This window comes from Callithrix jacchus, chromosome 8, assembly GCF_049354715.1.
Source record: "Callithrix jacchus isolate 240 chromosome 8, calJac240_pri, whole genome shotgun sequence".
NCBI lineage: Eukaryota > Metazoa > Chordata > Mammalia > Primates > Cebidae > Callithrix > Callithrix jacchus.
In genome coordinates, this window is record NC_133509.1 from 139,395,432 (window position 1) to 139,416,212 (window position 20,781).

The window sequence follows — 20,781 nt, forward strand, 5'->3', positions numbered from 1 at the left end:
CTGTCACACACGCCGAGGGGAATAAAGGGAAGGGAACAGTTGGGGAGGTGGCTTCAGTGGCAGCCCGGGCAGGCTATAATTTCAGCGGCGCTGACACTCACAGCAAGCTCGTGCTTGGTGACAGAACCCTCCCGGAGCAGCGACACCCTCTGAGGACACAGGGGCTGGGAGGTTGGGTGGATTGCCCGATGCAGCTGAAATACCAGTCAGGCCCCCACAAGGAACCCCAGAGCAAGCACGGGGGACGAAGTGGCTCCCTCAAAGGCAGCGTCTGGGGCTGGTAGGAGGCTCCCGGGTACCTGCCCTGCCCTGGGGGTGAACTCTGTGACCGAGACAGCAGGGACCCAGGGCCACCCACACTCCACAGCAGGAGGGATGGGAGCCGCCCGTCAGTGCCCTCCCCACCTCCGTGTGCCCACCTTCCCTGGAAATATCCCCATCTGCTTCGGGCAGCCGAAGCAGTGGAATTCCCCACGATGGCCTGGAGAGGGGCCCTGGACAGACCTGCATGGGGACATGGAGCTGCAGGAAGCTGGGCCTGGGGATCGGACGGAGGGCACAACTGGGGGGTCAGAGAGAGAGCGCACACATTCAGATCCCCAAATTCCTGCTTTCGGGGACCGACCAAACCCCACGTGCTTGCTGGGACCACATGAGGGGCCGGCTTAGTCAAGAAGGCTCAGGGGCAGTGGCCAGATCCCCCCAGGCTGACCCCTGCAGTCACCCTCTGCAAGACCAGCCTCAGAGCACCTGTGAGTCAGGACAGCATCCAGAAAGAGTAGACCCCCTAGAAGTCAGGGGGCTTGAATAACACTGCCATCCCCAAGCCAGAGAGGGAGTTCAGGGGACCTGGGGAGAGGGGGTGCTCTGTCTCCTCAGGGGCACCCGAAGGGCCTGTAGCCCCGCCCCCATGTCTTCCTCAAGCTCCTGACGGTGTAGCTGGAAAAGCACCTCATGGAATTCCCACGTTGGTCCCCGACCCAGAACTAAGGAAGAACACGGTGAGACCCGGTACTCTTCCTCCTGCCAAACTCCAAAGCTCAGGCACATTCCTTGAGGAATTAGAGATATGGGCGGTGCCCTGAAGATTTGGAAATGCAGTCAGTTCTCTCTCTACCCCCAAGCAATGGCATCACAACACAGCTCAGAGCTGCACATGGCGGCAGCTGCGGCTCCAGATGCAAAGTCCTCGTGGGGCGTCAGCCTGGCACCTGGATTTCCTTCCCTTCCAGGAAGCCGGGAGTCCTCAAACCCTGGGGCTGACGGGAGGCCGGGAGATCCACCGCCTGCTCTCGGGCACAGCAGCGCCCCTCTCCGTGCCAGAGTTTGGGCCGCAGGCGTGATGGCTACAGAACCACCTGGGCCCCACGCTGGCCTGTGCAGGGGGTCACACCGTAGAACCAGAGAATGGGACACAGGGCACCTTGCTGGCCAGAGGTGGGAGACACCCCCACTGGGTAGCATGGCTCCTGATGCAGCCACAGGGCAGGCGAGGGAGAGGGGACAAAGCAGGACCAGGCTGCCCTTCCACCCCGGTGACAGCGGGTGTCACCAATCCCCAAGGGCTGGGCCTATGGGAATTCCGGGCAGGCGGCTGCGGTGGGAGAGTACCAGGAGAGAGTCCTCCCGGCGGGTAAGAGCCTCTCATGAGAAACAACCCGGGGGGGCTGTGGACACCTGACAGTGAGACCCCAAATGATAAGGTGGCCCAGCTGCCCCAGGTGAACCGGATGTCCCCTGAGGAACTGAGCCCTCGAGCTGGGCCACGCCCAGGATGCTCTTCCCTCACCAGGTGAGTGCCACGTGTGCCAGGCCAGGCCCAAGCGCCCACAGGTCTTCAGGTACCCGTAGCTACACCTGCAGCCTCATCCGTGGCTCCTGGGCTGGCCAGTGGTGGTCTGGAGGCTGGTGGCCAGGGGCATCCCCCCACGGCCAGGCCTGAGCCCAGCACCCGGAGGCGGGAGTGACCGCAGTCCTGAGGGCCCCCAGGTATGGTCAGAGGCTGGCCATGAGGAAGACTGAGCCGGGGACAGGGAGGAAGCAGTTGGTGGCAAGCCTTGCTGGAACAGACATGGGCTGTCCGCACACCTGCCTGCAGGTGACCCCTCAGGAAGACCCGGGTGGGGAGGCCGTGAATGACCAGGTGACAAGACACCCCAGCTGGCGGAGCCAGAGCAGGGGCAAGATGGCTATAACGTGCCACCCAGGGGACACTGCCACCTGCCTGGTGCAGGTTGGTTACATTGGGTGGACAGCAATGTGTTCGTTCTAGCCCCTGGCCCCAGCCCAGCTCTCCAAATGTTATTCACCAAAAGGGGCCCCACAGAGCACCATTCCTGCTGCAGCAGCTCGATTCAGAAGAAAAGAGTGAGCAGGTGTCATGGGATGACCTGGTCTCATCCCAAACCCACATGAGCCCCTGTGAGCAGCAAGAAGAGTGCAGAAGACCGGGGGCCAAAACCCTCTTCCCACCGCAACAAGCCGCCAGCACAGAGGCTCCCTGTGCCCTGCGTCCTGGGTGTGAGGGCCTAGCTGCACAGGACGCGGCCCAGCCTGGCTCCCACAAAGCCCCAACGTCCTCCCCAGCCCCACACCCCACCCCAGCCCCAACGTCCTCCCCAGCCCCACACCCCAGCTCAGCCCAAAGTCCTCCCCAGCCCCAACGTCCTCCCCAGTCCCACACCCCAGCTCAGCCCAAAGTCCTCCCCAGCCCCAACGTCCTCCCCAGTCCCACACCCCAGCTCAGCCCAAAGTCCTCCCCAGTCCCACACCCCAGCTCAGCCCAAAGTCTTCCCCAGCCCCACACCCCACCCCAGCCTTAATGTCCTCCCCAGTCCCACACCCCAGCTCAGCCCAAAGTCCTCCCCAGCCCCACACCCCACCCCAGCCCCAACGTCCTCCCCAGTCCCACACCCCAGCTCAGCCCAAAGTCCTCCCCAGTCCCACACCCCACCCCAGCCCTAATGTCCTCCACAGTCCCACACCCCACCCCAGCCCCAACGTCCTCCCCAGTCCCACACCCCACCCCAGCCCCAACGTCCTCCCCAGTCCCACACCCCAGCTCAGCCCAAAGTCCTTTCCAGCCCCACACCCGACCCCAGCCCTAATGTCCTCCCCAGTCCCACACCCCAGCTCAGCCCAAAGTCCTCCCCAGTCCCACACCCCACCCCAGCTCAGCCCAAAGTCCTCCCCAGTCCCACACCCCACCCCAGCTCAGCCCAAAGTCCTCCCCAGCCCCACACCCGACCCCAGCCCCAATGTCCTCCCCAGTCCCACGCCCACCCCAGCCCCACTTGTCTCTGGTCTGTCCCTCCTGTCCCTCAGAGTCCCTTAGATGTCTTCCAGGCCTGCTGCCCCCTGGAGGTTCCACCGACGAGGTTGTCAAAAGCCAGTCCAAAGCTCGTGTCCCAAAGCGCGTGGCAATCAGACCCAGAGGGCTTTACAGTCTCCGAGGAGTCGGGAGCCACGCCTCCCCATCCAGGAAGGCAATATTTCACCATCAAGGACACGACCCTGGGTATTTACAGATGGTAATGAGACTGTCCACTGCTTGAAGTTACCATAAATAAGCAGCAAAAACTGCTGAGTTTCATGCAATTCTCCCTGATTGCCTGGAAGGCGTCATTATTTTAATAAAAAAACTCATCAGCCAGCCTACCCAGCGCTCAGCTCATGTTAATTACAGAGGTCAGAGTCCCGCCTCCCTCTCCCGGCCCCAGCTTCACTCTTGTCCCCACAGTCTTTGGTCCCGGGGAGCCGGGCAGGTGGATGGTGCCGTCCAGTGGGGAGGAAGCCCAGCCCTGTCCCCTCTCAGGTGCCCAGACCACCTCCCCCACCTTCACAGCACAATCCTGGCACCGTCCCCTCCCCTCAAACACAAGGACTCACTGGGCCGTGGGGACAGACCAACACCTGTCAAGCCCAAAATTCTACTGTGTGGCCCCCAAAAGCAAGGGGACACAGACAACAGGACCCCAAGAACAGCAGATTTCACGAAAAGGACCCAGGAAGCCAGGCGTGTCCAGCACAGCACGCAGGCCGGTCAGGCCTCCAGCCACACGGGCAGACGTGTCCAAACATGGCCCGGCCGCTCCCCTGCAAAGGCACAGAAGGAAGCACCCAGCGCATTCTCTCCCTGCAGTGCTGGGGCAGGGCCCAAGCTCTTTTATGTTAAAAGAAGTGAATTGAAAGAAAGAGGAATTGTGTTTCCTCTCCTTAAAGATGATAGTGAAGCAGGATGTCCTGACCTAGGAGGAGACCCACGACGGCCTCCCCATTATCTTCCGGGCTTCCGGGGGCAGGACCTGCAGCCCCTGATTCTGCCCAGGCAGCAGTGAATCTTCCTGAACATAAATGTGTCTTGGGTCCCCTTGCAGCCAGGAGTGGCCCCGCAGCAGTTCTGGGCCACTGTGATGTGAGGAGCAGCACCGGGTAGGCGCCCCAGGAAGTACAGTAGAAAAAGAAGACTCGGCCGTCAGTCTTGCCTCCCTCTCTCACTGTCTACTGTCTTTAGTCCTGCCCCTTCCTCCTGCCTGGAACACCGATGTGATGCTGGAGGTGAAGCAGCCGTCTTGCGACCATGAGGCTAAAACCAGAAAGACAAAAGCTACGTTGTGGGTGAGTGAACAGAAAGTCCCTGCTAGCGCCGTGAGCCCCACATCAACTCTGGGCTGCCTGCTGCCCTCCAGACTTCTTGAATTTTCCAGAAATAGAAAACATTCGCCGCACCACGTCAAGCTGGGTTTTATGTAGTGCAAGGGTGAATGCCTCCCTAATCAATGCTCCCAGGAATAACTGTCACTGACAACAAAACCAGAAAGAGCCTCTGGTGGCGAGTGAAGTGGACGCGTGTAACCTGCGGCTCCCCGGCTCCTGGACCCGCCTCCTGCCTGCCCCACAGAGTCAGGGACAGTGACTGGACTTGGCTTGGCCCATGGAATAGGAGAAGTTCGGCGTTACCCGGGAAGCCAACTTCAGCTGGCGGTGCTCAGCTCTCCGCCTACCTCTCTGTCCCTGTTTCAGGGACACAAGTTGATGGAAGCCAACACCCAGTCCTCCCCAGGGCAGGGAGCTCAGCAGCTGCCCCGGAGGCCTCAGAGGTGGTGTGGGGACGGAGGTATGTGGGGTCTCTGCAGCTGGGAAACGGCTTGTGACTGCCACCAGATGCAGCCAGGCTCGGCGTGTCACAGAATAAAGTGAGGGAAAGGCTTGATCTTGGAAAGTAAAACCTCAAAGACACTCTCAGATTGCACTGGATAGAGCTTCGGGTTTCACTGCCACCCCACGCTGGTGGTTAGGATGCACAGAGAACGCACTGTTTGAATTTGTTGTCCGTTCTCCCAGGAAACGGATTGACCACGCTGCACGGGCGGCTGCACATGAACTCCCTGGGACAGTCACAGGCCCTCGACACGGTGCCCAGACCGTCTCCCTGGACGCCTCCTTCCTCCCGCCACCCTTAGCAATCAGCTTGCCGTGGATTTTCACGTGGAGTGAGTCAGCGGGCGCTGATCCTTCGGCGGCTTTGCAGGCATCTGGGCTGTCCCAGCCTCATTCTCAGCTCCTGAAACTGCGTCAGTCACGGGCACCGTAACTGCAGTCCCTGGTGACCGGCCACTGCTGGGAGACTGACCAAGGACCGGAGGGGACTCGGCGCCGGGGCCAGTTTGGACAAGGGGATTGAGCAGACTGCCTCCCTCCGATGTCCCCGTGGGTCCCCCGGTCTTCTCACTGTCTGTGCCCCAAACCTGCCTCTGTGAACCTCCTCCCTTTCTTTTCCACCCGGACACACCCCCTGGCCCTACAGAAAGAACTGAGGCCAGCACCCCATCTCCCAGGCCGACGGAGGCAGCTCCCTGCCGGGGGTATAATGGGCAGGGCCGGGAGCAGGGGCTTCACTGCAGGCTATAGCCAGTTCCCCTCATTTGGGGCCAGAATTACAGCCCGTCCCACAGCCCACCCTCCACCTTCGCCATCCACTCGGAGTCCGGTGATGATGATGGCTCTGAGAAGGTCCGTCCCACCAGCGGGAACAAAGGCAGGGAAGAATCTCCAGCCGTGTGCAGGTGAGGGACTCGGAGCTGAGAGAACTGGCACTCAGTCCCCGCTGGCTCCCGCTCACATCCAGGCCTGTTTAGGGACCTTGCCCCATGCAGGGAATGCCCAGCTGTGGAGGCATCTAGACCTCAGCCAAGGACGCTCAGGCCAGCAGGAGCCACTGAGATCAGCCAGGCCCAGCCTAGCCCAGAGGATCGCTCCTGCTGTGCCCTCCCGCTGGGCAGGGCCTGCGGATTCCCACTAATTCCCACGCCAGCCATGGACCGACCTGGAGCCCCTCCTCCCTGAGGCTAAAACACCCTCCACATTCCGCTGAGGATGCCCCTGCTCTGCCTCATGTCCCTGACAAGTGGCCTGCTACTGGCAGCCAGGCACTGGAGTGAGACATCTGTCCCACACCTCCTCCCAGGGTCGGGAGTCTTCCGGAAGGTCCCTCAGCCTCAAGGTCCCCCTGCCTGTGATGTTCCCACTGGGGCAGGGGGCAGCTACAGCAGTGGGGAGAACTGCCAATGCAGGAAGGACCCACGGGTGCCGCTGTGAGTGTGTCTTTACTCCCCGCCCTGGGTGAGCACCCCAGTCCCCTGGGCCTGTCCTAGCCAGTGCGCCATGGCCGGTCACTGCTGAAGACGGACCTGATGGCAGCCCTGACAGGTCAGAGCTTAGGGGCACCCAGGGCAGGAAGTGAACAGGAAGTGGGCGAGACCTGGGGCAGGAGGTGGGCAGGAGGTAGGCAAGACCTGGGGCAGGAGGTGGGCAGGAGGTAGGTGAGACCCGGGGCAGGAGGTGGGCAGGAGGTAGGCGAGACCTGGGGCAGGAGGTGGGCAGGAGGTGGGCAGGAGGTAGGCGAGACCCGGGGCAGGAGGTAGGCAGGAGGTGGTCAGGAGGTGGGTGAGACCCGGGGCAGAAGGTGGGTGAGACCCGGGACAGGAGGTAGGCGAGACCTGGAGCAGGAGGTGGGCAGGAGGTGAGCAGGAGGTGGGCAGGAGGTAGGCGAGACCCAGGGCAGGAGGTGGGCAGGAGGTGGTCAGGAGGTGGGTGAGACCCGGGGCAGAAGGTGGGTGAGACCTGGGGCAGGAGGCAGGTGAGACCCGGGGCAGGAGGTGGGCAGGAGGTGGGCAGGAGGTGGGTGAGACCCAGGGCAGGAGGTGGGTGAGACCCAGGGAAGGAGGCAGGTGAGACCCAGGGCAGGAGGTGGGCAGGAGGTGGGCAGGAGGTGGGTGAGACCCAGGGCAGGAGGTGGGCAGGAGGTAGGTGAGACCTGGGGCAGGAGGTGGGCAGGAGGTGGGTGAGACCCAGGGCAGGAGGCGGGTGAGACCCGGGGCAGGAGGCAGGTGAGACCCAGGGCAGGAGGCGGGTGAGACCCGGGGCAGGAGGTGGGCAGGAGGTGGGCAGGAGGTGGGTGAGATCCGGGGCAGGAGGTGGGTGAGACCCAGGGCAGGAGGCGGGTGAGACCCAGGGCAGGAGGCGGGCAGGTACCGACCTCGGGCACAGCTGCAGCGCACAGCGTCCATGCCCAGGTGGCTGCCGTCTGCCTCTTCCGCTTGCCCTGCCATTGCCCGGCCTCTCCACTTGGCAGGGAACTGGCTGCAGGAAATCTGCCTTGTAATAAACCTGTTCATAAAAGTGAAGTGTCTGCCTCTGTGGGGAATCGGTTTTTATGTCCCTGTGCGTCCTGCAGAAGCAGGTGCCACGCTCAGGGACACCCCAGGGAGCTGCGCCTGACCAGGGAAAGTCTCGAATTGCCCAGAGGGCTTCTGCTCCCCAGGCCTGGACCCCAGCAGCTACCCCTGGGTAATCTCCCTCGGGGAACCAGCGGGACAGGACCAGAGGGCAGGCTGGGGAGGGGGAGGACAAGGGAGTGAAGGGGTCAGGAAGGACAGAGAACAGGAAAGGAAACCTCTCACCCAGCCCCTCACCTCCGCCAAATCTGGCGATCTAATCTGGGACGTCTGGCCGTGAGGCAGGCACCATCACGCATGTTACAGAAGCACCAGGGCAAGCCACTGGCCAAGGTGCCCACCCGGTAGGAGACAGACTGCGGAAACCGGCCTGCTGCCACGCTAACTTTAGGAGTCTGGACTCGGGCGGTAGGCAGGGCCGGACCACAGGACGCACCTGGCACAAAACTCAAGGAAGCCCTCTCAGGGGGTGCCAGTCCCTCCTCAGCTTGGCCTCCTCAGAAAGCATCTTGCTGCAGAAGCCTCATCAGCAAAGGAACCAAGGAGGGAGGGGCAAGAACAACCCACTGGCCACTGCCAGGGCAGGGGAACCCACGCTGCTGACAGCCAGAAACCAGAGACCAGCAGATGGGAACGTGTCCGGGAGGGGTCACAGCAGCACCCCCTTGGGTCCCACCTCTAGCTGCACCTACCAGTGCCAGGCCATGCTGAGGACCAAGGACAGCAGGTGCGGTGCCACCGCCGCAGACCCTGGGCATGCCTGGGACAAACAGCAGCCTCTGCGAAACACAAACCACACAGGTGAAAAGACCTGCAGGGGAGCATCCCTGTAGAAACAGACAGGATGCCAGGGAGAAGCAGGCAGCGGTGACGTGAAGACAGAAACAGACAGGATGCCAGGGAGAAGCGGGCAGCGGTGACGTGAAGACAGAAACAGACAGGACACAGGGGAGACGTGGGCAGCAGTGACGTGAGGACAGAAACAGACAGGATGCCAGGGAGAAGCGGGCAGCGGCTGAGCGCAGTGACGGGAAGACAGAAACAGACAGGACGCCTGGGAGAAGCAGGCAGCGGTGACGTGAAGACAGAAACAGACAGGACACCCGGGGAGAAGCGGGCAGCGGTGACGTGAAGACAGAAACAGACAGGACACTGGGGAGACGTGGGCAGCAGTGACGTGAGGACAGAAACAGATAGGACACCCGGGGAGAAGCGGGCAGCAGTGACGTGAGGACAGAAACAGACAGGACACCCAGGGAGAAGCAGGCAGCGGTGACGTGAAGACAGAAACAGACAGGATGCCAGGGAGAAGCGGGCAGTGGCTGAGCGCAGTGACGGGAAGACAGAAACAGACAGGACACCCGGGGAGACGCGGGCAGCGGTGACGTGAAGACAGAAACAGACAGGACACCCAGGGAGACGCGGGCAGCGGTGACGTGAAGACAGAAACAGACAGGACACCCAGGGAGACGCGGGCAGCGGTGACGTGAGGACAGAAACAGACAGGACACTGGGGAGAAGTAGGCAGCGGTGACGTGAGGACAGAAACAGACAGGACACCCAGGGAGAAGTAGGCAGCGGTGACGTGAGGACAGAAACAGACAGGACACCCGGGGAGAAGCGGGCAGCGGTGACGTGAAGACAGAAACAGACAGGACACCCGGGGAGAAGCGGGCAGCGGTGACGTGAAGACAGAAACAGGACGCCCGGGAGAAGCGGGCAGCGGTGACGTGAGGACAGAAACAGACAGGACACCCGGGGAGAAGCGGGCAGCGGTGACGTGAGGACAGAAACAGACAGGACACCCGGGGAGAAGCGGGCAGCGGTGACGTGAGGACAAAAACAGACAGGACACCCGGGGAGAAGTAGGCAGCGGTGACGTGAAGACAGAAACAGGACGCCCGGGAGAAGCGGGCAGCGGTGACGTGAAGACAGAAACAGGACGCCCGGGAGAAGCGGGCAGCGGTGACGTGAGGACAGAAACAGACAGGACACCCGGGGAGAAGCGGGCAGCGGTGACGTGAGGACAGAAACAGACAGGACACCCGGGGAGAAGTAGGCAGCGGTGACGTGAAGACAGAAACAGGACGCCCGGGAGAAGCGGGCAGCGGTGACGTGAAGACAGAAACAGGACGCCCGGGAGAAGCGGGCAGCGGTGACGTGAGGACAGAAACAGGACACCCGGGGAGAAGCGGGCAGCGGTGACGTGAAGACAGAAACAGACAGGACACCCGGGGAGAAGCGGGCAGCGGTGACGTGAAGACAGAAACAGACAGGACACCCGGGGAGAAGCGGGCAGCGGTGACGTGAGGACAGAAACAGACAGGACACCCGGGGAGAAGCGGGCAGCGGTGACGTGAAGACAGAAACAGACAGGACACCCGGGGAGAAGCGGGCAGCGGTGACGTGAAGACAGAAACAGACAGGACACTGGGGAGAAGCGGGCAGCGGTGACGTGAGGACAGAAACAGACAGGACACTGGGGAGAAGTGGGCAGCGGTGACGTGAGGACAGAAACAGACAGGACACTGGGGAGAAGCGGGCAGCGGTGACGTGAGGACAGAAACAGACAGGACACTGGGGAGAAGCGGGCAGCGGTGACGTGAGGACAGAAACAGACAGGACACTGGGGAGAAGCGGGCAGCGGTGACGTGAAGACAGAAACAGACAGGACACTGGGGAGAAGCGGGCAGCGGTGACGTGAGGACAGAAACAGACAGGACACCCAGGGAGAAGCGGGCAGCGGTGACGTGAGGACAGAAACAGACAGGACACCCGGGGAGAAGCGGGCAGCGGTGACGTGAAGACAGAAACAGACAGGACACCCGGGGAGAAGCGGGCAGCGGTGACGTGAAGACAGAAACAGACAGGACACTGGGGAGAAGCGGGCAGCGGTGACGTGAGGACAGAAACAGACAGGACACTGGGGAGAAGCGGGCAGCGGTGACGTGAAGACAGAAACAGACAGGACACTGGGGAGAAGCGGGCAGCGGTGACGTGAGGACAGAAACAGACAGGACACCCAGGGAGAAGCGGGCAGCGGTGACGTGAGGACAGAAACAGACAGGACACTGGGGAGAAGCGGGCAGCGGTGACGTGAGGACAGAAACAGACAGGACACTGGGGAGAAGCGGGCAGCGGTGACGTGAAGACAGAAACAGACAGGACACTGGGGAGAAGCGGGCAGCGGTGACGTGAGGACAGAAACAGACAGGACACCCAGGGAGAAGCGGGCAGCGGTGACGTGAGGACAGAAACAGACAGGACACCCGGGGAGAAGCGGGCAGCGGTGACGTGAAGACAGAAACAGACAGGACACTGGGAGAAGCGGGCAGCGGTGACGTGAAGACAGAAACAGACAGGACACTGGGGAGAAGCGGGCAGCGGTGACGTGAGGACAGAAACAGACAGGACACCCAGGGAGAAGCGGGCAGCGGTGACGTGAGGACAGAAACAGACAGGACACCCGGGGAGAAGCGGGCAGCGGTGACGTGAAGACAGAAACAGACAGGACACTGGGGAGAAGCGGGCAGCGGTGACGTGAGGACAGAAACAGACAGGACACCCAGGGAGAAGCGGGCAGCGGTGACGTGAGGACAGAAACAGACAGGACACCCGGGGAGAAGCGGGCAGCGGTGACGTGAAGACAGAAACAGACAGGACACCCGGGGAGAAGCGGGCAGCGGTGACGTGAAGACAGAAACAGACAGGACACTGGGGAGAAGCGGGCAGCGGTGACGTGAGGACAGAAACAGACAGGACACTGGGGAGAAGCGGGCAGCGGTGACGTGAGGACAGAAACAGACAGGACACTGGGGAGAAGCGGGCAGCGGTGACGTGAGGACAGAAACAGACAGGACACTGGGGAGAAGCGGGCAGCGGTGACGTGAAGACAGAAACAGACAGGACACTGGGGAGAAGCGGGCAGCGGTGACGTGAGGACAGAAACAGACAGGACACCCAGGGAGAAGCGGGCAGCGGTGACGTGAGGACAGAAACAGACAGGACACCCGGGGAGAAGCGGGCAGCGGTGACGTGAAGACAGAAACAGACAGGACACCCGGGGAGAAGCGGGCAGCGGTGACGTGAAGACAGAAACAGACAGGACACCCGGGGAGACACGGGCAGCGGTGACGTGAGGACAGAAACAGACAGGACACTGGGGAGAAGCGGGCAGCGGTGACGTGAAGACAGAAACAGACAGGACACCCGGGGAGAAGCGGGCAGCGGTGACGTGAGGACAGAAACAGACAGGACACCCGGGGAGAAGCGGGCAGCGGTGACGTGAAGACAGAAACAGACAGGACACCCGGGGAGAAGCGGGCAGCGGTGACGTGAGGACAGAAACAGACAGGACACTGGGGAGAAGCGGGCAGCGGTGACGTGAAGACAGAAACAGACAGGACACTGGGGAGACGTGGGCAGCAGTGACGTGAGGACAGAAACAGACAGGACACCCGGGGAGAAGCAGGCAGCGGTGACGTGAAGACAGAAACAGACAGGATGCCAGGGAGAAGCGGGCAGTGGCTGAGCGCAGTGACGGGAAGACAGAAACAGACAGGACACTGGGGAGAAGCGGGCAGCGGTGACGTGAAGACAGAAACAGACAGGACACCCGGGGAGACGCGGGCAGCGGTGACGTGAAGACAGAAACAGACAGGACACCCAGGGAGACGCGGGCAGCGGTGACGTGAGGACAGAAACAGACAGGACACCCAGGGAGAAGTAGGCAGCGGTGACGTGAGGACAGAAACAGACAGGACACCCGGGGAGAAGCGGGCAGCGGTGACGTGAAGACAGAAACAGACAGGACACCCGGGGAGAAGCGGGCAGCGGTGACGTGAAGACAGAAACAGGACGCCCGGGAGAAGCGGGCAGCAGTGACGTGAAGACAGAAACAGGACGCCCGGGAGAAGCGGGCAGCGGTGACGTGAAGACAGAAACAGGACGCCCGGGAGAAGCGGGCAGCGGTGACGTGAGGACAGAAACAGACAGGACACCCGGGGAGAAGCGGGCAGCGGTGACGTGAGGACAGAAACAGACAGGACACCCGGGGAGAAGCGGGCAGCGGTGACGTGAGGACAGAAACAGACAGGACACCCGGGGAGAAGCGGGCAGCGGTGACGTGAGGACAGAAACAGACAGGACACCCGGGGAGAAGCGGGCAGCGGTGACGTGAGGACAGAAACAGACAGGACACTGGGGAGAAGCGGGCAGCGGTGACGTGAAGACAGAAACAGACAGGACACCCGGGGAGAAGCGGGCAGCGGTGACGTGAGGACAGAAACAGACAGGACACCCGGGGAGAAGCGGGCAGCGGTGACGTGAAGACAGAAACAGACAGGACACCCGGGGAGAAGCGGGCAGCGGTGACGGGAAGACATTAACAGACAGGACACCCGGGGAGAAGCGGGCAGCGGTGACGTGAGGACAGAAACAGACAGGACACTGGGGAGAAGCGGGCAGCGGTGACGTGAGGACAGAAACAGGACACCCGGGGAGAAGCGGGCAGCGGTGACGTGAAGACAGAAACAGACAGGACACCCGGGGAGAAGCGGGCAGCGGTGACGTGAGGACAGAAACAGACAGGACACTGGGGAGAAGCGGGCAGCGGTGACGTGAGGACAGAAACAGGACACCCGGGGAGAAGTGGGCAGCGGTGACGTGAGGACAGAAACAGACAGGACACCCGGGGAGAAGCGGGCAGCGGTGACGTGAAGACAGAAACAGACAGGACGCCCGGGAAGAAGCGGGCAGCGGTGACGTGAAGACAGAAACAGACAGGACACCCGGGGAGAAGCGGGCAGCGGTGACGTGAAGACAGAAACAGACAGGACGCCCGGGAAGAAGCGGGCAGCGGTGACGTGAAGACAGAAACAGACAGGACACCCGGGGAGAAGCGGGCAGCGGTGACGTGAAGACAGAAACAGACAGGACACTGGGAGAAGCGGGCAGCGGTGATGTGAAGACAGAAACAGACAGGACACTGGGGAGAAGCGGGCAGAGGTGACGTGAGGACAGAAACAGACAGGACACCCGGGGAGAAATGGGCAGCGGTGACGTGAAGACAGAAACAGACAGGACACTGGGAGAAGCGGGCAGCGGTGACGTCAAGACAGAAACAGACAGGACACCCGGGGAGAAATGGGCAGCGGTGACGTGAAGACAGAAACAGGACGCCCGGGAGAAGCGGGCAGCGGTGACGTGAAGACAGAAACAGACAGGACACTGGGAGAAGCGGGCAGAGGTGACGTGAAGACAGAAACAGACAGGACACTGGGAGAAGCGGGCAGAGGTGACGTGAAGACAGAAACAGACAGGACACTGGGAGAAGCGGGCAGAGGTGATGTGAAGACAGAAACAGACAGGACACTGGGAGAAGCGGGCAGCGGTGACGTGAAGACAGAAACAGACAGGACACCCGGGGAGAAATGGGCAGCGGTGACGTGAGGACAGAAACAGACAGGACACCCGGGGAGAAGCGGGCAGCGGTGACGTGAAGACAGAAACAGACAGGACACCCGGGGAGAAGCGGGCAGCGGTGACGTGAGGACAGAAACAGACAGGACACCCGGGGAGAAATGGGCAGCGGTGACGTGAAGACAGAAACAGGACGCCCGGGAGAAGCGGGCAGCGGTGACGTGAAGACAGAAACAGACAGGACACTGGGAGAAGCGGGCAGAGGTGACGTGAGGACAGAAACAGACAGGACACCCGGGGAGAAATGGGCAGCGGTGACGTGAGGACAGAAACAGACAGGACACTGGGAGAAGCGGGCAGAGGTGACGTGAGGACAGAAACAGACAGGACACCCGGGGAGAAATGGGCAGCGGTGACGTGAAGACAGAAACAGACAGGACACTGGGAGAAGCGGGCAGAGGTGACGTGAGGACAGAAACAGACAGGACACCCGGGGAGAAATGGGCAGCGGTGACGTGAAGACAGAAACAGACAGGACACTGGGAGAAGCGGGCAGAGGTGACGTGAGGACAGAAACAGACAGGACACCCGGGGAGAAATGGGCAGAGGTGACGTGAGGACAGAAACAGACAGGACACTGGGAGAAGCGGGCAGAGGTGATGTGAAGACAGAAACAGACCGGACACTGGGAGAAGCGGGCAGAGGTGACGTGAGGACAGAAACAGACAGGACACTGGGAGAAGCGGGCAGAGGTGACGTGAGGACAGAAACAGACAGGACACTGGGAGAAGCGGGCAGAGGTGACGTGAGGACAGAAACAGACAGGACACTGGGAGAAGCGGGCAGAGGTGATGTGAAGACAGAAACAGACAGGACACTGGGAGAAGCGGGCAGAGGTGACGTGAGGACAGAAACAGACAGGACACTGGGAGAAGCGGGCAGAGGTGACGTGAGGACAGAAACAGACAGGACACTGGGAGAAGCGGGCAGAGGTGACGTGAGGACAGAAACAGACAGGACACTGGGAGAAGCGGGCAGCGGTGACGTGAGGACAGAAACAGACAGGACACTGGGGAGACGTGGGCAGCAGTGACGTGAGGACAGAAACAGACAGGACACTGGGAGAAGCGGGCAGCGGTGATGTGAAGACAGAAACAGACAGGACACCGGGGAGAAGTGGGCAGCGGTGACGTGAGGACAGAAACAGACAGGACACCCGGGGAGACACGGGCAGCGGTGACGTGAAGACAGAAACAGACAGGACACCGGGGAGACGCGGGCAGCAGTGACGTGAAGACAGAAACAGACAGGACACTGGGAGAAGCGGGCAGCGGTGACGTGAGGACAGAAACAGACAGGACACTGGGAGAAGCGGGCAGCGGTGACGTGAAGACAGAAACAGACAGGACACCCGGGGAGAAGCGGGCAGCGGTGACGTGAGGACAGAAACAGACAGGACACTGGGAGAAGCGGGCAGAGGCTGCTTTTCAAGGCGGCCTTATTGTTTAGCAGTATTTACAGACACGTGAATCCAACGGTGGGGATTTGCTCCAAACCCCCCAGCTGTGGGCGTGCAGGTGCTGGAGAGGAGATAAGAGACTGGGGGTCGGCACTAGGGCTGGCAGAGGGGGATGGAGGGGAGCGTCCACGGCCCTGTCCCCTCCATGTGCTGCACTTGGAATTCTCTGCAACCACCTTTGGAGGAAGACGCTCACACAGAGGCCAGGGAGGGCCTGGCCACTCTGGGGTGCTGGGGACAACAGACCCTTTTGCCCCCCCACCCACTCCAGGAAGGGGCCCTTCCCTTAGTGCAGCCCCTTTAGTCCTCAGCCTGGGACCCCTGTTGTGAGCCAAACACTCCCCGAGGCACGAGGATCAAGGCCCCCAGAATGCAGGGACCAGAGCTGGCAGGGAAAGCCAAGGCCACTGGGATGAGGCACAAGAGGCAGGAGGGGCTGGAGCTGCCGGAGGTCCCACGTCTAGAGGTGGGGCTCCCCATGACCGCTGTCTGTCCACAGGTCTGCGGCACCTATGGATTTGGCCAACACCCCTTTGCAGTGAGGGGGTCCCCAAGAGGAGGGGCTACCTCGGTCCAGCTGCTCCCTAAGCCCCAGCACTCATGAGGGTTCCTTAACCGCCCCCCGGCAGTGCCATCACCAGCCTTGCAGCCACCATCAGACAGCCTCCTGACTTCCTCCCTCTGAAAGGCCCACTTTGGGAGGTCAGCCCAACTCAGAGGCCAGGCTACAGAGCTGGGCTTTTGGGACCCACCCACAACCCAACCATGACGGCCGCCAGCACCTGCAGCCCACCAAAGGTGTGCCTCTGTCCTCAGCCTCGCTGCACCCCTGTAGGCCGGCGCCTCCCTCCTGCAATGCTGCCTGTGGGTGGCTGCCAGGGAGCGTCCAGCTGTCATCCCCAGCCCCCAAGGCATCTCCTGTCCTCACACAACATGCCGGGTAGGGCTCAGGCTGGGAGAAAGAAGCCATGGGCCCCTCCCTCATCTGCCTGGTGTGTGAGGGCCTGGGGCATGTCCCGGCTCCACTGAATGTCAGAAAAGCTTTCTGCTGCCACTCCGAGCCTTGATGGCCCCCCAGGAAGCCCTCAGAGTGTTTGTGGCCACTTTTAGGGGAGAGATGGGCAGGCCACACAAGGCCTCAGAGGGGTGGAGTGTGCCCTCCTCAGAAGGCAGAAACCCCGCCACACTCCGTCCCCCTTGGCACCCCTTAGACTCCTCTGTGCAGGGGCACACTCGGAAGGGTCCCATGGCCCATGGCCACTGCAGCTAGACTCAAGTCTGCGTCTGCACAGGGTGACACCAGGAGCAGTGGGCCAGGACTGCTGAGACCCCGAGCTCCTCTCATCAGACCCGCCTGAGTCCATCCCAGATCCAGGGAGCCCAGGCCGGGAGCGGGAGGCAGCTGCCAACAAGCCATGGAAACCGGTTTCCCTGCAGCTGCACAGGGCAGAGGGCCACCCCAGCGTGGCTTTGCCAGTTCCTGACCCAGCCCGCCAGCCCCAGAGCGAGCCTGTGTCCCACCCAACACGCTCTCCTTCCCGGCTAATCCAGCTGGAGACTTTTCAACCTCACTGTAATTTACACGGCAGCTGGAGCGCAGGATATTTTTAATAAAAATTAGGTACAAGCAGATACAGGGGATTAATAGTTGTATTATGATTTTATAGTTCTCCTATACAGCGGCACAGAAGAGACAAGCAGAGAGCGGGGCCATTTCAGGCAGATAAAATGGGGCACTTATTTTTAATGGAAAGAGAATTTCAGGATGCATCCAGCCATGGAGAGAGTGGCTGTGGGCCCGAGCTGGGCAGAACAAAGAGGAGACTGGAGGCTCCGCGGCCTCTTGAAGAGCCCTGGAGACGCTGGGCTGGAGGGACCAGGGGCCGGCTGCACCCCAGTGGGTCTCCAGGAGGGGATCAGCAGCTCAGAATCAGAGCCATGTGAGCCCCGCCAGAAAGAGGGAACCAGGAGGGACCCAGCCGGGACCCAGCCCCTCACCCACCTGCTGAGCCTCAGTTTCCCCACCTGTGCAGCAAGGACTGGATGAACTCCCAGGAAAGCGGCCACTCAGCAGAGCCAGGGAGCGGGTCACAGAGGCAGCCAGGGAGGGGGTCACGGAGGTGGCAATCTACAGTCATCTCTGCTCCTTCCCGGGGAGCAAACACCCACCAGGCAGCTGCCATCTGCCCTGGGGTCACAGCTTCAGTCTCAGTGGCTGCCAGCACTGTCCCTGAGGACATACCTCTTCTTCCCCCACCGACCCTGGCCACATCCAGCAGGGGCTGAGCCTCTCCAGGAGCTACCAGGCTGGCTCTGAAGCTTGAAAAAGGCACTATAGGTGGGAAAGAAGCAGCCAGGGCCGTCATCTTCAAAGCCAGAGGTTGTGGCAGCGGGCCCTGCGCCTCACGCACAGGCTTTGAAGACATGCCCAGCCCTGTGCCTCACGCCAGGCTCCCAGCCTCCTGCAGGAAGCTCTGCACCCACGCAGGGACTAGGGACCAGGGGCCTGCCCAGGAGCAGGCAGGACGCTCTGGGGTAGGCTGGAGGGCTGTGGTGACACCGTGCCTGGGTGGGCCCCCGTGGACCAGGGCCCTCCTCTGGCCCAGAGCACCCAGCTCCCTGTGCAGCCCTGTCCAACCTGCAGCTCAGAGGAAGCAGCCATCATGCCCCTCAAATCCTGCCCCAGCGGGACGCTAGCACCGGGCTGACCGGGCCAGAGTGAGGCTCATGTGGGCCAGAGGGTCACCCCCTCTTCCCACAGCCCAAGAAGAGGAGCCCACAAGATGCCCTCAGGGCCTCCCAGCCCGCACAGACTGAGGATGCCCATTTGCCCTGGGGAGCTCAGAGAAGGCAGGGTCTGCAGGAGCCCCCAGCCTCCGTCACCCATCCAGGAAGTGATGCCCTGATCCCCCACAGGAGCCAGGCCCCCAGGCTCTGCAGGAAATGGTTACTGTGTCACTCCTGGCTGGCCACCCCTCCCCAGGAAGAGCCTCTGACCTGACCCTTCCCCAGTTCCCCCAGAACCTTCCAGAATCCAAGGAAACCACAGACTTCTCTGCTGTGGTCCCCAATCCCAGAAATATGGCCCAGAAACTCCCAGGGAGCAGGAGAACCCCTTTCACACAACACACCGGGGAGCAGGAGACCCCCTTTCACACAACACACCGGGGGGCAGGAGACCCCCTTTCACACAACACACCTGGGGGCAGGAGACCCCCTTTCACACAACACACCGGGGGGCAGGAGACCCCCTTTCACACAACACACCTGGGAGCAGGAGATCCCCCTTTCACACAACATACCTGGGGGCAGGAGACCCTCCTCTTCGCAGCCCCCTGGGAACAAGGCTAGAGGGGCTTCTGCTCCCCTGTCTAGATGCCCCTTGGAGCCAGCAGCAGGTCCCTCACAGAGAGAAGCAGCTCCAGTGCTGAGAGGCCTGGCAAAGGCCGTGGGCCTTTCCCTGAGGTGCTTAGGCTCTGACAGGCCACGGTGCACGGACAGGACAGTGTACCAGGTCTCCCCTCTCTTCTTCCAGGGACCACCTCACCACCATTCCAGGACACACCAGCAGACCCTGTGTGTCAGACTCAGGACCCTTGAGCTCCCCAAGGGTCTGGTGTCCCAGGCTTGTGAGGAGTGGGTCACCAAGGGGATGGGCATGCTTGGCTGGAGACCCCCAGCCAACCCAGGTGGGATTCGCTCAACTCTCTGTGCTTGACACCCAGAAGTCACCAAATGAAGGGACCACCAAAATCACTCACTGTGAACACGGCTCCATAGGGTCGTAGGCTCAAATCACAAGGGTCCCTCTCAGCTGGGAGGTGGACCCAGATTCAGCTGGGAGGTGACCCCAGGTTCAGCTGGGAGGTGGACTCAGGCTCAGATGGGAGGTGGACCCAGGCTCAGATGGGAGGTGGACTCAGGTTCACCTGGGAGGTGGACTCAGGCTTACCTGGGATAATGGTCCCAGGCTCAGCTGGGAGGTGGACCCAGGCTCAGATGGGAGGTGGATTCAGGCTCAGCTGGGAGGTGATCCCAGGTTCAGCTGGGAGGTGGACTCAGGCTCAGCTAGGGTGATGGACCCAGGTTCATCTGGGAGGTAGACTCAGACTCAGCTGGAAGGGGGACTCAGGCTCATCTGGAATTTTGGCTCCAGGCTCAGCTGGGAGGTGGACTCAGGCTCAGCTGGCAGGTGGAATCAGGTTCGGCTGGGATAACAGACCCAGGCTTGACTGGGAAGTGGACCTTGGCTTGGCTAGGAAGGTAAACTGAGGCTTAGTACAGGTTGAAGCACCATCACCAGGGCAGCCTGGTGACAGGTGATGACATTGGACTGTTTTTGTATGAAAGAGGCGGTGCTTAATTCTTACTGGAAGAGACGCTTACTTTGAATACGGACTGGTCATTCCTGGCCACAAGCCTTCTGCCAAAATGACCATCTTTCCCCTTCAGCCTGGCCTTCCACACAGCATGGCGGTTACCAAGGATCTCCCTTCAAGCTGCAATGAATCCACCGGTCTGACATCCCCACTGTCCGGCAGCTGCCGGCGTGATGGGGCAGAGTGGCCTTGGGAGACTCAGGGATGGTGCCGGCTGGGTGGTAATGCCCTGTGGCGCCCGCCAGGGCCCTGCAGGATGTGGTGCAGGCTCCCAGTCAGTGACATGCCACTGGGACTCTCAGTCTAGGGATCTGGGGCTGGAAATGGGGGGCTTTTCCAGTGGTCACTGCTGTGACCCTTTGTGCTACAGGTCGTCCTTTGACTCACAGCCTGGTGCTCGAACTGCAGCTGGGTCAGCTGCTCTGAGAGCCAGGCCCTGCGCCTCCAGGCCAGACAGGCTCACCAACCTCCAGCCCGGAGCATCCTCTGAGGAGGATTAAACTGAGCCTCTGGAGACCAGCGTCCCACAGCACCTGCTCGTAAACTAACTCACCTGGCAGGGTGGGGGGGCGCTGGGTTCCACACATGGAATCAAGGCTGGTGGGAGAGGCGGGGTGCACAGGGCTGCGCTCCGCAGCAGGGTCTCCACGGATGAGGGCATCCATCGCTAGGGCAATCAACAATCGCCAAGCGCACCTCGGAGCCCTCAGAGGCCACCCTGCTACCC